Source organism: Hypanus sabinus, chromosome 11 (genome assembly GCF_030144855.1).
Source record: "Hypanus sabinus isolate sHypSab1 chromosome 11, sHypSab1.hap1, whole genome shotgun sequence".
NCBI classification, from domain to species: Eukaryota; Metazoa; Chordata; class Chondrichthyes; order Myliobatiformes; family Dasyatidae; genus Hypanus; species Hypanus sabinus.
Genome location: NC_082716.1, coordinates 30,283,975 through 30,300,719, shown reverse-complemented (window position 1 = coordinate 30,300,719; position 16,745 = coordinate 30,283,975). Strand labels below are relative to the sequence as shown.

The following is a 16,745-nucleotide window of genomic DNA, read 5'->3' as shown; positions in this document are numbered from 1 at the left end:
TTTCAGTAAAGCCTCTTTGCTCTTGCACTAGTTTTCCTGTAAGATGTCGTAAAAAGACAAGGCTAAACAAAAATCGTGTTTCCTTTTGTGCATCGCCATTATTATCTCAAAATCATTGCTGGACTTGAGTCATGTACAGTCAGCACTCCTTCTCCGCGGGTTCTGCATGCGCGGATTCAACCAACCGCGGATCGGGAAAACCCAGAAGTTCTCTCTCCAGCACTCATTGTTTGAGCTTGTACAGACTTTTTTTCTTGTCATTATTCCATAATCAATACAGTATAACAAATACTTACATAGCATTTACATTGTATTAGGTATTGTAAGTAATCTGGTGAGGATCTAAAGTAGTGGTCACCAACCTTTTGAAGCCCGTTCCGCTACCTTGCCCTCAGTGAAAGGCAAGATCGACTCTAAATCAATTAGTTACACGCATGCGCACCAGGGCAGAAAAGACCGGAAGTAGAAATAATATATGAACACCAGGGGTTACCATCCTTTTCTCGTACCGCGGACCGGTTTAATATTGACAATATTCTTGCGGACCGGCCGACGGAGGGGGGGGGGGGGGGTGGGTGTTAAACACGACTGGAATACAGCGAGACTCGAAGCAGGTTCCTTATCTCCAGTCTATTCCGCAATTTAGTTTTTGCGGCTCTCTGCACTTAGCTGCTCTCCCGCTTGCTCACGTTTTTTCTGCTGGGAAAAAACTCAGCAGGTTTGTCTTTAAGTGCAGGGTGCTTGGACTCAGGGTCCCGAAGCAGTTTTGAGGGCTTCATTGCCTCATTCGACAGCCTCTGGGCCTGAACTCCAGCCCCCGCCCACCCACCACCTTGGCCAGGTGCGTCTGTTCCTGTACTGGGGCCGCGGCGGTCGCAGTCCGGAGTGAGGATCTATCAGCCGACAAAAGTTTGTTTCAGTAGATTGCAGCGCAGTGGCTGCTCTGCTACTTATGGAACCCTGAGCCTGAATTAGGTCATCTGCAAATATTTTAGCACCAGGTTCCCCACGAACATTCAGTGTGCTAAACAGGTTCAGAGACGGCACCCATCTGTCCACACTCCAGGCTGGTAGTAACTGCACTTCTCGCCGGCCGCACGAAACGGCCGGTTACCCGAGGCCAACCAGTGATCCCTGACGTGCTTAGGTAATGACTTCGCATGCGTTCAATTTCAACAGTGGGTGTGACAGGGAATGAAGAAAGGTGCAGCTGACTCATATTGTTTCCTTGTGGCCCAGTGGTTGGGGACAAGCACGTGGCGGGACAGCTACATGCATGTGCACTGGGCAGAAAGAACTGAACTAAAATCCCGCAACCTGGAAACAATCTCTCAACAGTATTTGTGTATTTATTTATCTTTTTTTTGGGATCTACTGGAAAAGTCTCAAAGATCGACCAGTCGATCACAATCAATGGGTTGGTGACCACTAATCTAAAGAATACGGGAGGATGTGCATAGGTTACCTCAGATCAGGAATCAAAGAAAAATACTACGTTCTCTAAGTCGGAACAGGTACACCCAGTATTATTTAGCGTCGGTTAGTCAAACGTTTGTCTTAGTATATAGTATATATTTTACTTTTCTATGCATATAAAACACTTAGGAAACATATGTATTTCAATAATTAAACCACTGCGTTGCTTAGTAATAATTGCAGCTTTCATCGGGGGCAGGGCCTTCACATGTTCCATTATTCTCGCTTTATCCTTTAAAATTATTCCGATCATTGACTGACTGTAGCCTAATACTTTTCCAATGACCGATGGCGTTTCACCTCCTTTCGACTGCTTTATCATTTCCAATTTTCAATCATGATCGTTTTCCGGAAGAGAAACACTGTGGGCAGCAGGTCCTCAGACCCACCAGGTCCTAAAGTCCACCGCACTGAGACAGGTTAAATAAGGGACTTGAGCATTTGCGATTTTTGGTATCTGTGGGGGTCCCAGAAACAATCCCCCGTGGATAAGGAGGGCCGACTGTAATTTAAACACAATATAAACATATAAACAATTGATTTGGGGGCAATTGCTAAATGAGCTTAAATTGAAGCTGGAGCATAAGAAACAAGATTGTGACTCTAAAATCATGAGCAACTTGGGCAACAAATCAGGGATTTTTATCAAAGTTGAGCTGGTTTAACCAAACCTGCTGACGTGTGACTAATTTGCAGTGAATGGCTGAGTTCATTGTTGCAATAAATGATGAAGTGAAGGAGCTATTAGACAAAAATTCGTGTTAGAAAAACGACTTGAAAAACAGGCCAACTTGAAAACTGAAAACTCCCAGAACCTGATAATTGACATTCCAGAGCTTTGATGGAAATTGTTTCAATATAACCATATAACAATTACGCATGGAAGCAGGCCATCTCGGTCCTTCTAGTTCATGCCGAACGCTTACTCTCACATAGTCCAACCGACCTGCTCTCAAGCCCATAATCCTCCACTCTTTTCCTATCCATATACCCATCCAATTTTTTTTTTAATGACAACATCGAACCTGCCTCTACCACTTCTATTGGAAGCTCGTTCCACACAGCTACCACGCTCTGAGTAAAGAAGTTCCCCTTTGTGTTACCCCTAAACTTTTGCTCCTTAATTCTCAACTCATGTCCTCTTGTTTGAATTTCCCCTACTCTCAATGGAAAAAGCCTATCCACGTCAACTCTATCTATCCCCTTCATAATTTTAAATACCTCTATCAAGTCCTCCCTCAACCTTCTACGCTCCAAAGAATAAAGACCTAACTTGTTTGACCTATTTCTGTAACTTAGGTGCTGAAACCCAGGTAACATTCTAGTAAATTTCCTCTGTACTCTATTTTGTTGACATTCAAAGATGGTCAGTCTCAAGATGGCGCTTATGGAGTGAAGCAGTTTTGGGCTTTGCTCCAATCCTTTTACTTTTTTTAAACCTACAAACACCCCCTAAGTGATCTTTTTATACCTATTCTAAAGGGGTTTAAACATGTGAAATTTTTTTTCAACTGTTTGAATCATTTTCAACTCGCTGAAATGTCTAGACCAAAGGAATCGAAACAGACGAAAGAACCGTTAACTTTAGAAGTAATTGCAAATCTTATGGACGACAGACTTGGAAAACTGGAGAGTAAATTAACCGCAAAGCTTTCTACGTTCAATGAAATTTTAAAGACATTTGACGTAAAACTTCAAGCACTTACACTGGAGTCACAAAAACAACAAGTATTTTAGTTCTTGAAGAAGCCGCTCACCAGAGAGATCATATAATTGAAACTTTGCAACAACAGCAAGCTTCGACTTCTCAACAGATGGATCATTATAAATCTAAAATCACTGATCTTGAAAACTGCTCTCGAAGACAAAATCTTCGGTTAATTGGGATTCCGGAAAAATTTGAGAATGGCGATCTCACTGTTTTTTTTTCCTTCAAATTTTTAATGGATGTCTTTGGCTCAGAAGTACTGGATTCCCCTCTAATAATCGACCGTGCACATCACATTTCTCGTTTTCATTCAGATTCAAGTTTGAAACCACGACAAGTAATTCTCCGGATCCATTATCCTCATACCAAAGAGCGTTTGATTCGGGCTGCACGGGAAAAGGGTATGATCAGCTTTCAAGATTTTAAATTCCGTATTCTGGAAGACTACAGTGCCGAAGTTTTAAGGGTAAGAATGGCTTTTAAATCGGTTATGTCGGAAATTCATCAGGAAGGCTACAAGCAAGTGCTGTTATTTCCAGCACACTTGAGAGTTACTCTCAAAGACAGAACTTATCCGCTGTTCAAATCTCCAGTGGATGCTCAAAGATTTCTTGAAGAATAACATTTTATCAGGTTGACTAATGTAATAATTAGTTCATAGATTTGGATCTTTTATAATTATGTATGGCTTACATGTATTTTTTATACATGGTAAAAGTCCGTTTTTGGTTTATTCTGAGTTTGTTATTCTTTAATATTATTAATCTGTTAGTTTTGAAAGTAATTCATTAGGGTTTTCTTTTAAGTTCATATACACTTTTTTATATTTTTAACGTTTAAATATTAAGATTTTTAAAAAATAAAATGTCGTTTCTTCTTCCCAAAAGACCTTAGTGCTTGGAACATCACATCCGTTTTGATGCGTTTGAATAAGTTTCAAACTTTCTTTTAAAACACTAATACAATATTTATGGGTTTTATAGTTTTAATTTTTTTAATCCTTTTGATATAATACTAATTTTATATTTTAATTTTTGTTATACCAACCCTTTCTTATAATATGGGTGGTTTGTATCTTTTATTCAACTTTTTTTTTTGTTTGAGTTGCCGTCTTGAGACATGGGGGTAATTTTAGTGTTAAGATTGCTTGCTTGCCTCTTTTTGGCTTTTTTCCTGGGGTTTCGAGGGTGGAGGGAGGGAGATTTTTCTTCTTTCTTTTGTTTTTGCTTGCTTTATGCTTAGTTTTACTTCATGGGCTCATATGAAACTACAAAAATGGTTGCAGTGCCGTGACTTCCGGTTCCTCCTTGAACTTCCTTCCCTCTTCCGGATTCATGAGTTCATCTTTTTTTTTAACCTTGTGTTAATTGTAATAAATATTGTCAATGTGGATAAGGTTATTAATTTTGTTTCTTGGAATACTAATGGTTTAAATCATCCGATCAAACGGAAAAAAAATATTCAAAATATTCCATAGAATGAATGCTAATGTTATCTTTGTAAGAGACTCGTGTAAGGAAGGTGGATAGTCAACGCTTTTTTAGGTTTTGGAAAGGCCAACAATATCACTCGAATTCTCAAGCCAAAGTAAGAGGCGTTTCTATTTTTATAGATTCTTCAACCTCCTTTATACACCATGAAACAATTTCAGACCCACAAGGTAGATTTTTGCTTATTACTGGTCTACTTTTTAATCAAAAAGTTGTTTTAGTTAATGTTTATGCTCCAAACACTGATTGTCCTGAATTTTTTAAGTGTCTATTTACATCCTTTCCCAATTTGAATCAGTACAGGCTGATAATGGGTGGGGATTTTAACTGTTGTTTAAACCCTTCGATGGATAGATCTAAGCCCACCCAAGGTCTTCCGAATAAAACGGCCTTTCTTATTAATTCCTTTATGACTGATTCAGCAATTTTCGAAATCTGGCGTTTTTTTTTACACCCCAATGACAGTTTTCATACTTTTCTCATGTTTATCATAATTATTCAAGAATTGATTACTTTTTCATTGATCACAGTTTACTTACAGGTGTTATCGATTGTAAATATAACTCTATTACCATTTCTGATCATGCACCTTTGAAGCTATCTATTAAGTTAATGGATTCATCTATTAATGCTAAATCTTGGGAGGTTCAACTCTATTTTATTGCAGGACTTAGACTTTGTTAATTTTATTAAACAACAAATTGATTTGTTTTTCTCAAAAAATTCTACAGCAGAGATCTCTAGTGAAATTTTATGGGACACTTAAAGCATTTATTCGTGGACAGATTACTTCATACTCTGCTGGAGTTAGGAAACAAACATTGTAAAATATTAACATTGGTTGATAAAATCAAAGCAAATGATAAGATTTATTCAGTGACCCGCAGCAAAGAACTTTATAAAGAAAGAGTGGAACTTCAAATGGAGCATAGTTTGTTATTATCCTCTTCGATTGAAAATCAGTTAATTAAATCTAGAACCCAGTTTTATGTACATGGAGATAAGTCTGGCAAATTATTGGCTAATCAATTGAAAACTGCTACGGTTAAACGACAGATTACTAGGATTCGTAAACAAGATGGCACTCTGACGATCGACCATAAAGAGATAAATAAAGCCTTTCAAGATTTTTATTAATTCCTTATATCAATCAGAATTTGCTGAGGATGCTTCTATAATAGATGAATTTTTAAGGAAATTGAATATTCCAAAATTAACAGTAGAGGATAGTGTATTCTTAGATACACCTATTACGGAAACTGAAATTAAAAAGGCTATTTTTTCAATGAATTCCGGTAAAGCTTCTGTTCCAGATGGTTATACTGCAGAATTTTTAAAATCCTTTTCCTCTATACTTTCTCCTTGGCTTTGTAAATTTTTTTAAAGATGTGTTAATTATAGGCAAATTGCCACAATCTTTTTTACGAAGCCTCTATTTCTTTAATTCTTAAAAAAGATAAAGACCCTATTGAATGTGCATCCTATCGGCCTATATCCTTGCTGAATACGGATTTTAAGATTTTTAGTAAAATTTTGGCTACTAGATTAGAAAATATATTACCCCGAATCATTTCTGAAGATCAGACTGGATTTATTAAAAATCACTATTCATCTTTTAACATTAGAAAATTAATGAATATTATTTATACTCCTTCACCCAAAATACCAGAATGTGTCATTTCTTTAGATGCTGAAAAAGCATTGATAGAGTTGAATGGCCATATTTATTTAATACGTTGCAGCATTTTAATTTTAGTTCAAAATTTATATCATGGATTAAACTAATATACTATAAACCCTTGGCTCCGTTTTTTTACCAATAATCAAAGATCTCCTTTTTTTCAGTTATTCCGTGGTACAAGGCAAGGTTGTCCTTTAAGTCCTTTACTATTTGACATTGCCTTGAAACCTTTGGCTATAGCCATTCGTGAATCACCTAATATTTTGGGTATTTTGGGGAGGGGACGTACAAGTTATCATTATATGCTGATGATTTGTTACTATACATATCTGACCCTGAGAGATCTATTCCTGCTATTTCATCCTTGCTTGCTCAGTTTAGTAACTTTTCTGGTTATAAATTGAATTTTAATAAGAGCGAATTATTTTCATTAAATATGCAAGTTCCAATTTATAAACATTTACCATTTAAAGTTGTTACAGATTATTTTACTTATTTGGGTATTAAAATTACTAAAAAAACAGATTTATTTAAAGCTAATTTTTTACCCTTAATTGACCAAATTAAGCAACTTGCTACAAGGTAGTCTCCATTATCTTTGTCATTGGTTGGTCGAATTAATGCTATTAAGATGATGATATTACCCAAATTCTTATATTTATTTCAAGCATTTCCAATTTTTATTCCTAAATCTTTTTTTGATATTATTGACTCCAAAATATCTTATCTGTGGCAGAATAAAAATCCTAGACTAGACAAAAAATATTTACAGAAGCCTAAGAAGGAGGGCGGTTTGGCTTTGCCAAACTTGAGATTTTACTATTGGGCAGTTAATATACGATATTTAATATTTTGGACACAAAAATCGACTATAGCTGCTTGCCCACAATGGGTAAATTTGAAATGTAAATCTGTACAAGACTTTTCATTGTTTTCAATTTTAGGATTTTCACTTCCTTTTTCTTTATCTAAATTGAATAAACAAATAACTAATCCTATAGTCAAATATACATTGCGAATTTGGTTTCAATTTCGTAAATTTTTTGGTTTGAATAAGTTTATTTTTATCATGCCCTATAATATCTAACTATTTTTTTCGGCCCTCTTCTATGGATCAAGCTTTTCTTTTATGGAAAACAAAAGGTATAACATGTTTTCGTGATTTGTTTTTGGATGATAGCTTTATGTCCTTTGAACAGCTATCTAATAAATATAATTTACCTAAAACCCATTTTTTTTTTAGATATTTGCAAGTTAGGAACTTTTTGTATAATGAGTTACAGTCTTTTCCGAAACTATGTTCATTGGACATTACGGAAAGAATTTTAGCTCTGAATCCTTGTCAAAAGGGTTTAGTAGCTGTCATTTATAATATGATCGTGAAAATACAGCCAGAAGTATCAGAAAAAATTAAGAAGGAATGGGAAGAAGAACTTCATTGTCTTATATCCACTGAGCAGTGGGAGAAAATTTTACTATTAGTCAATTCATCCTCTATTTGTGCTAAACATGCCCTAATACAATTTAAGGTTGTACATAGAGCTCATATGTCTAAGGATAAACTTGCTCGATTTTATTCTCATGTTAATCCAACCTGTGACAGATGTCATTCTGATGTTGCATCATTGACCCATACGTTTTGGTCTTGCCCTTGTTTGCAAAATTACTGGAAAGATATTTTCAGTATTATTTCAAGAGTTCTGAATATCAATTTCCAACCGCGTCCTATTACCGCAATTTTTGGTTTACCAATGGTGGATAATAGTCGTTTATCCTCTTCATCTTGATGAATGATTGCATTTGTTACATTAATGGCTAGAAAATCTATTTTATTGAATTGGAAAGAAATTAATCCTCCAACTATATTTCAGTGGTTTTCTCAAACTATCTCGTGTTTAAGCTTAGAAAAAATTACAAGTGTTGTTTTTGATCCTTCAGTTAAATTTGAAGAAACTTGGAGACCATTTATTCAACATTTTCATATGAGTTAAACTGTCTTTTCCTAAATCTCACTTTTATTATCCTTAATTATTTGGATGGAGGCTCGGCGTTATTGGCACTACTGTATATATCTAACATTATGCAATGGCCCATGTTAGTTAGTGTTTTTTTTTCTTTTTATTTCTTTTGTTCATAAATGCTATGAGTTTGGGAGGCTATATAATTTGATTATTATATATTTGAATGTCTATTTAAACTATTAAGTATGTACTCTCAAACACTTTGTATTCATGTTTCATTTATGTTTGCTTAAAAATTAATAAAAGATTTAAAAAGAAAGACATTCAAAGATGGTAGATACTCCTGTTTTCTTCTTGCAAAGTGTTATATATTCTGAAATATTCCAGTGGATTTCAGCGCAACTCACAATTGAAGAAAAAAAATAGAGAAAAAATATAAATTCCTAAGATTTATGATAAGATATCTAATACAAGAACAACTTGAATAAAACATATTAAGATTGAGTAAAATTTTTTGAGAATATGACTCGAAGTAAATAAGGGGGAACCACGGCATGGAGTACATTTGGATTTCCAGAAGGCCACACATAGGAGATTGATAAATCAGTGCACAAGGAATTGTGAATAATATGGATTGGTAATTAGTTACTGAACAGAAAGCAGAGTTCATTTTTTAAAAAAAGTATCATTCTCAGCTTAACAAGTTGTGACTATTGAGCTGCCACAGAAATCAGAGCTTGGGCCCCAGCAATTTGCTGTTATATTAAGTTGGAGACCAAATGTCAAATTTCCAAGTTTGTTGATGATACCAAGTAATTGGGGTTCCAAGTACAGAGTAAAAAGGCTTCAAGGAGATACACAAAAGCTCAGACAATAAATAGGTGGGAACACAGCATCTTGAATATAATGGGGAAAAATAGAAAGTTATTCGCTTTGATGCAAATAATGGAAGTGCAGAATTTTTGTCAATGGTGAACAAAATTCCCTAGTGCCTTCACATCACCTCCAAAAGCAAAATCTTTTGATTAATGTTGCTGCTTTTTATAGATGGTACACATTGCACTGGTGAAAACAATAAAATTTTAGGGTATGAGGGGGTTCTAATTAAGCAGTCTGCTTTTTTACCCCTGGATGATGTCAAGCCTCATGAGTGTCAGAGCTGGGCTCATCCAAAAAAACTGCAAGTATATTATCACACTATATACTTGCTCTTCAAAATGGCAGGAAAGCTTTTCAGTATCAGAAGATGAGTCACTAGCTGCACATTAAGCAGCCTAGCCTCTGATACTATTGTAGCTACAGTATTTACGTGAGCTTCTGGTCAATGGTGAAGCCAAGAAGGCTGACAGTGGGAGATTCACTGATGGTATGCCATTAAATGTACCATGTAGGTGGTTGAATCCCTTCTTCTGTTGGATAGATTTGTTTCTTGTTATGCTTGTGGCTTAGATATAACGTCACATAAACTCATCAATATATTATGTAGTTATTGCAACATGCAGACATGAACTGCACCATTTTCTAACTGAGTTGTGAATTTTTTAAAAAAAGCATTAAGTAATCAGTAATGAAAATCTCCACATGTGCTTTATGACGAATCAAAGCCCTGGTATAGTTATAAAGAAGGGTCTTGTGTCTAAAATGCTCTTTCAGTTTCTCATTTCACATATGCTGACTGGTTTGCCAAATGCTTCCAGTATTTTCTACTTTTAGTCACAGCCATCTTTCTTTATGCAAGTACAAATGCAGTGATAACCTCAATCTCCATTGGGATGCTAATGCTACAATCGGCCAAATATTTGATTAATTTCAAGGGCACCTTTAGTTTACATCTGGAATTCAACTCTTAGGACACAAAAGAGTGAAATCTGTTGTCAAGGGCCTCAATATCTCCCTGCGCAACTGGATCCTTAATTTCCTCTCTTGCAGACCCAATCAGTTTGAATTGGCAACAACATCTCCTTCACAATCTCCATCAGCACAGGTGCACCACAAGGCTGTGTGCTTAGCCCCAAGTTCTACATGCTTTACACATATGACTGTATGGCTAGGCACAGCTCCAATGAATTATTCAAGTTTGCTGATGACACCACTGCTGTGGGCCAAATTTAAAGTGGTGACAAATCAGCATATAGGAGAGATATTGAAAATCTGATTTGAGTGGTGCCTGAACAACAAACCCTCGCCAAATGTCAGCAAGACCAAGAAACCAATGTTGACTTCAGGATGAGAAAACTAGAGGTGCATGAGCTGGTCCGCGCAAGAGAATCGGAGGTCAGCAACTTTAAATTCCTCAGTGTTACGATTTTGTGGGACCTGTCCTGGGCCAAACAAGCAAGTACATTTACCAGGGAAGCAGAGGAGCACCTCTACTTCCTCAGGAGTTTGTGAGATTCAGCACGAGATCTAAAACTGTGACAAACCTCTAGATACGTGTGGTGAGAGTATATCAACTGGCTGCATCACAGTCTGGCATGGAAACTCCAATGCCCTTAAACAGAAAATCCTACAAATAAAGTAGTGAATATAGCCCAGTCCATCCCGGGTAAAACCTTCCCCACCATTGAGCACATCTACGTGGAGATTTATCATAGAAAAGTAGCATCCATCATCAGGGAACCACAACTCCCATCCCCCCACCCACCAGATCATGCTTTCTCACTGCTGCCGTCAGAAAGAAGGTACAGGATCTTAAGGACATTAACCACAAGGTTCAGGAACAATCATTACCCTTCAACCACCAGGCTCCTGAACCAGACGGGATAACTTCACTCAACTTCATCTGCCCCATCACTGAATGTTCCCACAACCTATGGACTCTCTTTCAAGGGCCCGTCACCTTATGTTCTCGATATTTATTGTTTACTTATTTGTTTTTTTTTGTATTTGCAGTTTGTCTTTTGCACTCTGGTTCAATGAGGTCTTGCATTGATTCTGTTACGGTTATTATTCTCTGGATTTATTGAGCACATCGGCAAGGTAATGAATCTCCAGGTTATAGATGGTGACGTGTGTACTTTGATAATAAATTTACTTTGAACTTTGAAAGATAGGTTTTAATTATTTTCTGGATAGTGAAACAAAAAAAACATATGCAATGATTCCTGTGGCATTGCTTCATGAGAGCTTAATTCATGCTATGCAAAGTACAAAATTCTAACAGAATTAATGGTTTATAGTTAATAGTCTAAATTTAATTTTCCTAGAGCATGGCTTATAATCAAATTAGCCTCAAATTTTGCTCCTATATGAATATTTGGTATAAAGACCATACATCATGGGCTTTGGTTACTTAGACTTAATAAATTAGCTAAGCATTAGCTAATTTATCCAAAATGAAGAAATTTATGTTACCTGATATTCAGCCTTGAAAGTTCACAGTACTTTAGCGATTAGCCGCTTCATTTTGGCTTCCTCTTATTTCCTTTTCTCCAGATTGTTAAGAGTAAGAATACAAAATTTTATTAAACACATTGTCCAGCCAATGCTGACTGAAGTGTTTGCACTACCAAAACAAGACTACGTGAAAAATGAAAAGGGCATTCAATTGTTTCCAGGCTATTTAATAAAGTACCCTACCCAGAAATTGCCAGCAAGAATCACATACTGAATCAAACTGATGGTGGGTTATGGTAGGTTAATACCCAATTTAAAAGCTATTATCCATTCACTAGTTAAAAATTAAACCCGACCACCTATGAGCAGTGACCCAAGATTACTCTGCAGAACCAAAGGAAATTAATGCAAATTGCAAGTGACATTGTTGTCACAATTTATTGAAGTTCAATCAAAATCATGGTAAACAGAATAAAATTAATTCATCTTCAAACTTGCTGCTGCAAAGTCTTACAGATGAAAATTTGATTTTGTTTTTCTTTGTAAACTAACTGGTGAAAATCATATAGTAGACAGTGCATTTTTTTTTAAACTTCTCAATGAGTAAATTGTTGTATTAAGGCTAGCCCTGATTTTCACTTCGGCGTTGCTCTACACCATAGCGAGCATGTGTTTATGTGTGCCAAAACACTAGTTGGCAGGTGGGGTTTCTATGTCATTGTGTTGAATTTCTTTGTGAGAGACATGGATGAGGAAATGCATTTCTAACATTTTCGCCTGTCGGCAGGTAGATTTATTGATTTGGTTCATCTATTTCGTATCGCTGTACGCACAGCCTACAAACATGGTGGAGAAGCAGCAACCGGAAATGCGTAGGAAGAAATGCAATGCTACCATACGACGCGTGAGTAACTTTTCTGGAGAGGTGCATGTCACCCTACTGCATAGGGTACAGCATAGGTACGGCGTAGGGTACGCAACATCTGCAGCGTAGATGCAACGCAGTATAAATCAGCCTTTACTTGCCTCAATTCTTGCACAAAAGAGAGAGCAAAGAAAAAATGTCATAAAATTCACATAATTTTGATCCTCCAGAAGCATCCTCAATGATTCAGTTTCCATAAAATTTATGTGGGGGAAAAAAGTTGCAGCTATTTGGACCTTTGAACCCATTCTCTCATTCATCATGAAAATGGCTGATATATATTGCTTTTATCATTTTTCTGCATCATCCCATTTCTCAATTCCCTTACTATCCAGAAATCCATCCATCTCTATTTGAATTAACTCAGCGACCGAGCCTGCACAAACCTCTATCATTGAACTTCAGTCATTGTGAAGAAATTTCCTAGTGCTAAATTACCTGTCCCATATTCCGAGACGGAACTCTGATTGTACGTTTCTCGTCTAGGTGAAACATTTATGAATCCAGACTGTTGAGCCCTGTATGAAATTTATGTCCCAATGAGATCAAACACAGTACAGCACTGAATGAACCTTTCAGCCCATGATGTTGTGCTGATATGTCACCAACTTATACTAAACATCCTTCTCCATTCCCTTCAGGTTCACATGTCGATCTAAAACCCTCTTACGCTCCACGTTACCACCTGTTTCCACAGTTTACCCTTAGTAACCTATTCAATACACAAGTCAACTCTTTCTTCCAAATTCTAGAGGAAACAGGCCTAGTTTACTTAATTTCTCTTCATAAAACCCATCTCATGAATTTGTGTATCCACACAAGTATGTCCCTTCTTATATATGGAGTCCAAACCTGTACACAATATTCCAAAGGAGTAGCGGCAAAGAGGAGGAACTATTCAATGACACCTTGGTAGGATAAAGTTACACAACTGAAATAGTATAGAGAAGTATTCAGGTCACAGCAACAAAACTAAACATGCACTTTGTCTTGTTGCCAATGGCAACTTTGCCTAGAGTCACCATAAACTATTTTGCAAAACAAAGAATGTTTTCAAACGAACAATGTGACACTAATTAAAAACAACTTTTACTGTACTCCGAAGCTTTTGCATTTGTAAAATACAAAATTATGGCTCATATTTAATAGTATTTTAAACTCTGACAATCTCTAAACAGTTCCCACTGAGATGGAATTAAAGTTCTCAAATTAAACATTATTGCCAAAGCTGCCAGGCATGGCTGAGGTTTGAACGCTCACATAAAATTAGATCACAGTACCGTGGAAATTTACACAGATGGAAAAAGTAAGACTAATGATGTGTTACTCCAAGCAAACAATTAATAAAGCATTACCTTTTCATTTGTACTATAAAATGTGAAGAACAAAAATAAACAAACTAAAAGTGGAGCTTGTGAATTGAAAGCCTGAAGGGGTACAGTATTGTGATCAAAATTGCACATCACCACTACAATATGCTAAGTGCTATTATGAGTTTGGCTAAAAGAGGCTTCCAAAAGTGCTGGCCAAAGGTCTTCTGGTGATGGCCAGAATGACAGAAGGGCCATCACAAACTGATGATTTTTTTTAAACTGTATTATCTAGAAATCTGAAATAAAATAGAAAATGTTGACTAAATTTACAGTGTTCAGGTGCCTCCAATCTTCAAACTGATCACACATTGAACATAGAACTGAATACCAAAATTTTAAAAATAGTTAAAGAATAAAACACTTTTATAAGCTTTATGAATGCAAGTATCATTTACTGTTCCCTTCCATCTATACAGACATAGCAACAGCTAAAGCACCTCAGGCCAATTACTGTAAACAACAGTCACAGATGGGGGGACTTGTATCAATTAGAGTGTCTGTGAAATAAATTTGCATCTTTTCATGAAATGATTGAGTACTTTGTATTCAACTAAATGGAAAGAGGAAACTCTACAATTCTGACATCAGCAATTAGATAGTAGAGAGGTGATAAGGATTCTCTTATCTAACTACCAGTTCCTTTTCTTCTCATTCCACCACAGATTAAACATGCACGCACGCACACACACATACACACACACAGAATCTCCCCCCACCACCTACCTGGAGGAACTCAGCAGGCCAAGCAGCATCTACAGAAAAGAGTAAACAGTTCATGTTTTGGGCTAAGAAATGTCGACCGCTTACTCTCGTTCACTGGCAGGCCTGCTGAGTTTTTCCAGCATTCTGTGCGTTGCTTTAAAAGGTACTCCAATAGTTACAATCTGAGTTGCAATTATTTACCTTCAACAACTAGCAGCTTTCACTTTTGATTCAAACACGACAGGCTCCTTAGCTCCATTCTCAGACAAATGACACTGATATTGTTCATAGTACCTTTCATCATTCCGCCAGCATTAACTTCTGTATTTATTACTAAATTATCGAATTAATGAGGTCTGCAAAGAAGCAGTTTTGTCAGAATTCAAACAAGGGCCAGTGAACACATCCTTAGTGAGCCAGAGTAACAAAATGGCACTACTGGTGTCTCCCTTCACCAGGTTAGCAAAGATTTTAAAGAGAATTGGCCCAGTTAGATCTGTAAGATCTATAATTCTTAAAATGATATGCATTCCAAATAATCTTCCATACTATTGGCCCATAAAACCTACAAATCCATACAGAGATTGCATACCAACATGTTCCAACTGAAGATGGAATTGGATTGGCCTCCAAAGGTTCTAGTTACTAGAGAAAACCCATTCATCAGACTTTCAAAATGCTGATAAACTCAAAAAACTTTATCCATCAAAATATTATCAAATAGGATGACATTCTTTTGAGAATGCAGCATGACAATTCACTGACATGGGATTAAGTATTTCACAAATACAGCAAACAGAATTAGAATACAGACAATACAATGAAAATGTGCCAATCAAACTTCCACAGATGTAAAATCCTGGGCTATGCAAGAGAAAGCTTCTAGGCAAACTTTGGCAACACCCAAACTTTAGAAGACAGGGAGAATCACTTTTATGAAAGGGGACTGATTTATTAAAGTGATTGCAAATGCAAGGGCTGTTTGAAATCAACTGAGGTTAAAGAGAATTGTACATGTAATATTTCCCCCTTTTACAGTGGGGATACAAATATGTCTGTGAATTCTACTCATAGATCATACAGAAAGATGCACAAATGATAGTACCAAACAGCAAATAAAGGGTAAATTCTATTTATTGGAAATGAATAATAGAGCAATATCAGAAAACTTCACAGTACATAGGCTGTTTTTGTTACAAATTGCCTGAAGGAACATTCACAGGAAAACAGAGTTAATGAAGGTCATACAAACTCAAGACCGCAAATGCAGCAAACCAAGTATTTTGTTATCATCAATGGCGCTTAAGATCAACTGAAAGTGTACAATTACAACACTATAAACAATCAAATTTAAGCCTTTAAATGCAGAATAAGTGGACAAATACCCAACTAATTTTGCCAACAAAAAATTAACAGAAGGTACTATTTTTCCAAAGTAGGAGAGATCATGAAATAAACAGCTGCACTACATCATTTTGGCATAGGAAAGAGCTCAATTACCCGCTTTTTCCACAAGTGTAGTAGTGATGACTTATATACAGAATTAAAATGGCTAAAACCTTACCAACTTGTTTTGCAGCTTGGCTAGTCATGCTGTGAGAATAATGTCGCAAGATAACTTAGAACAAAGGAGTGCTTGTTGCAAGAGAAAGCTGCCTTGTGTAACCACTAATCAAGGATGCCTGACAATAATTGGAGGTACGCATGTGATAATGAATGTTTAACAAGCAGCCCCAGATAGTGCTTGGGGCTCACCTGATCACTGATTTTCAAGGCTCTGAACGGAGGCTCTGTAGTATCAACTGAGGTGCAAACTTGCTAATAAACAGTATGTAATCTTAAGTAAACTGTGTTTGACAATTGTTCCCTTAGTTTGAACCTAAAGTCCTCTGGTAGAGAGGCAGATCGGCAGAAGAATATTCCAGCAGAAACATCTCAAACACGAGGAAATCTGCAGATGCTGGAAATTCAAGCAACACACACAAGATGCTGGTGGAATGCAGCAGGCCAGGCAGCATCTATAGGAAGAAGTACAGTTGAGGTTTCAGGCCAAGACCCTTCGTCAGGACTAACTGAAAGAAAAGATATAGTAA

At 36.6% G+C, this 16,745-nt stretch overlaps 1 protein-coding gene and 1 long non-coding RNA gene across 5 annotated transcripts in view; one reads left to right on the top strand and one right to left on the bottom strand.

Annotated features, from left to right (window-relative positions):
- The window catches only part of LOC132401802 (receptor-type tyrosine-protein phosphatase F-like), a 362,488-nt gene that overhangs the window by 302,530 nt on the left and 43,213 nt on the right, over positions 1–16,745 (bottom strand). The gene's annotated exons all lie outside the window — the stretch shown is intronic.
- LOC132401807 (uncharacterized) lies at positions 11,063–16,449 on the top strand. The gene is made up of 3 exons (XR_009514717.1): positions 11,063–11,295; positions 12,440–12,556; positions 16,232–16,449. It is a non-coding gene; the product is annotated as an uncharacterized LOC132401807 (long non-coding RNA).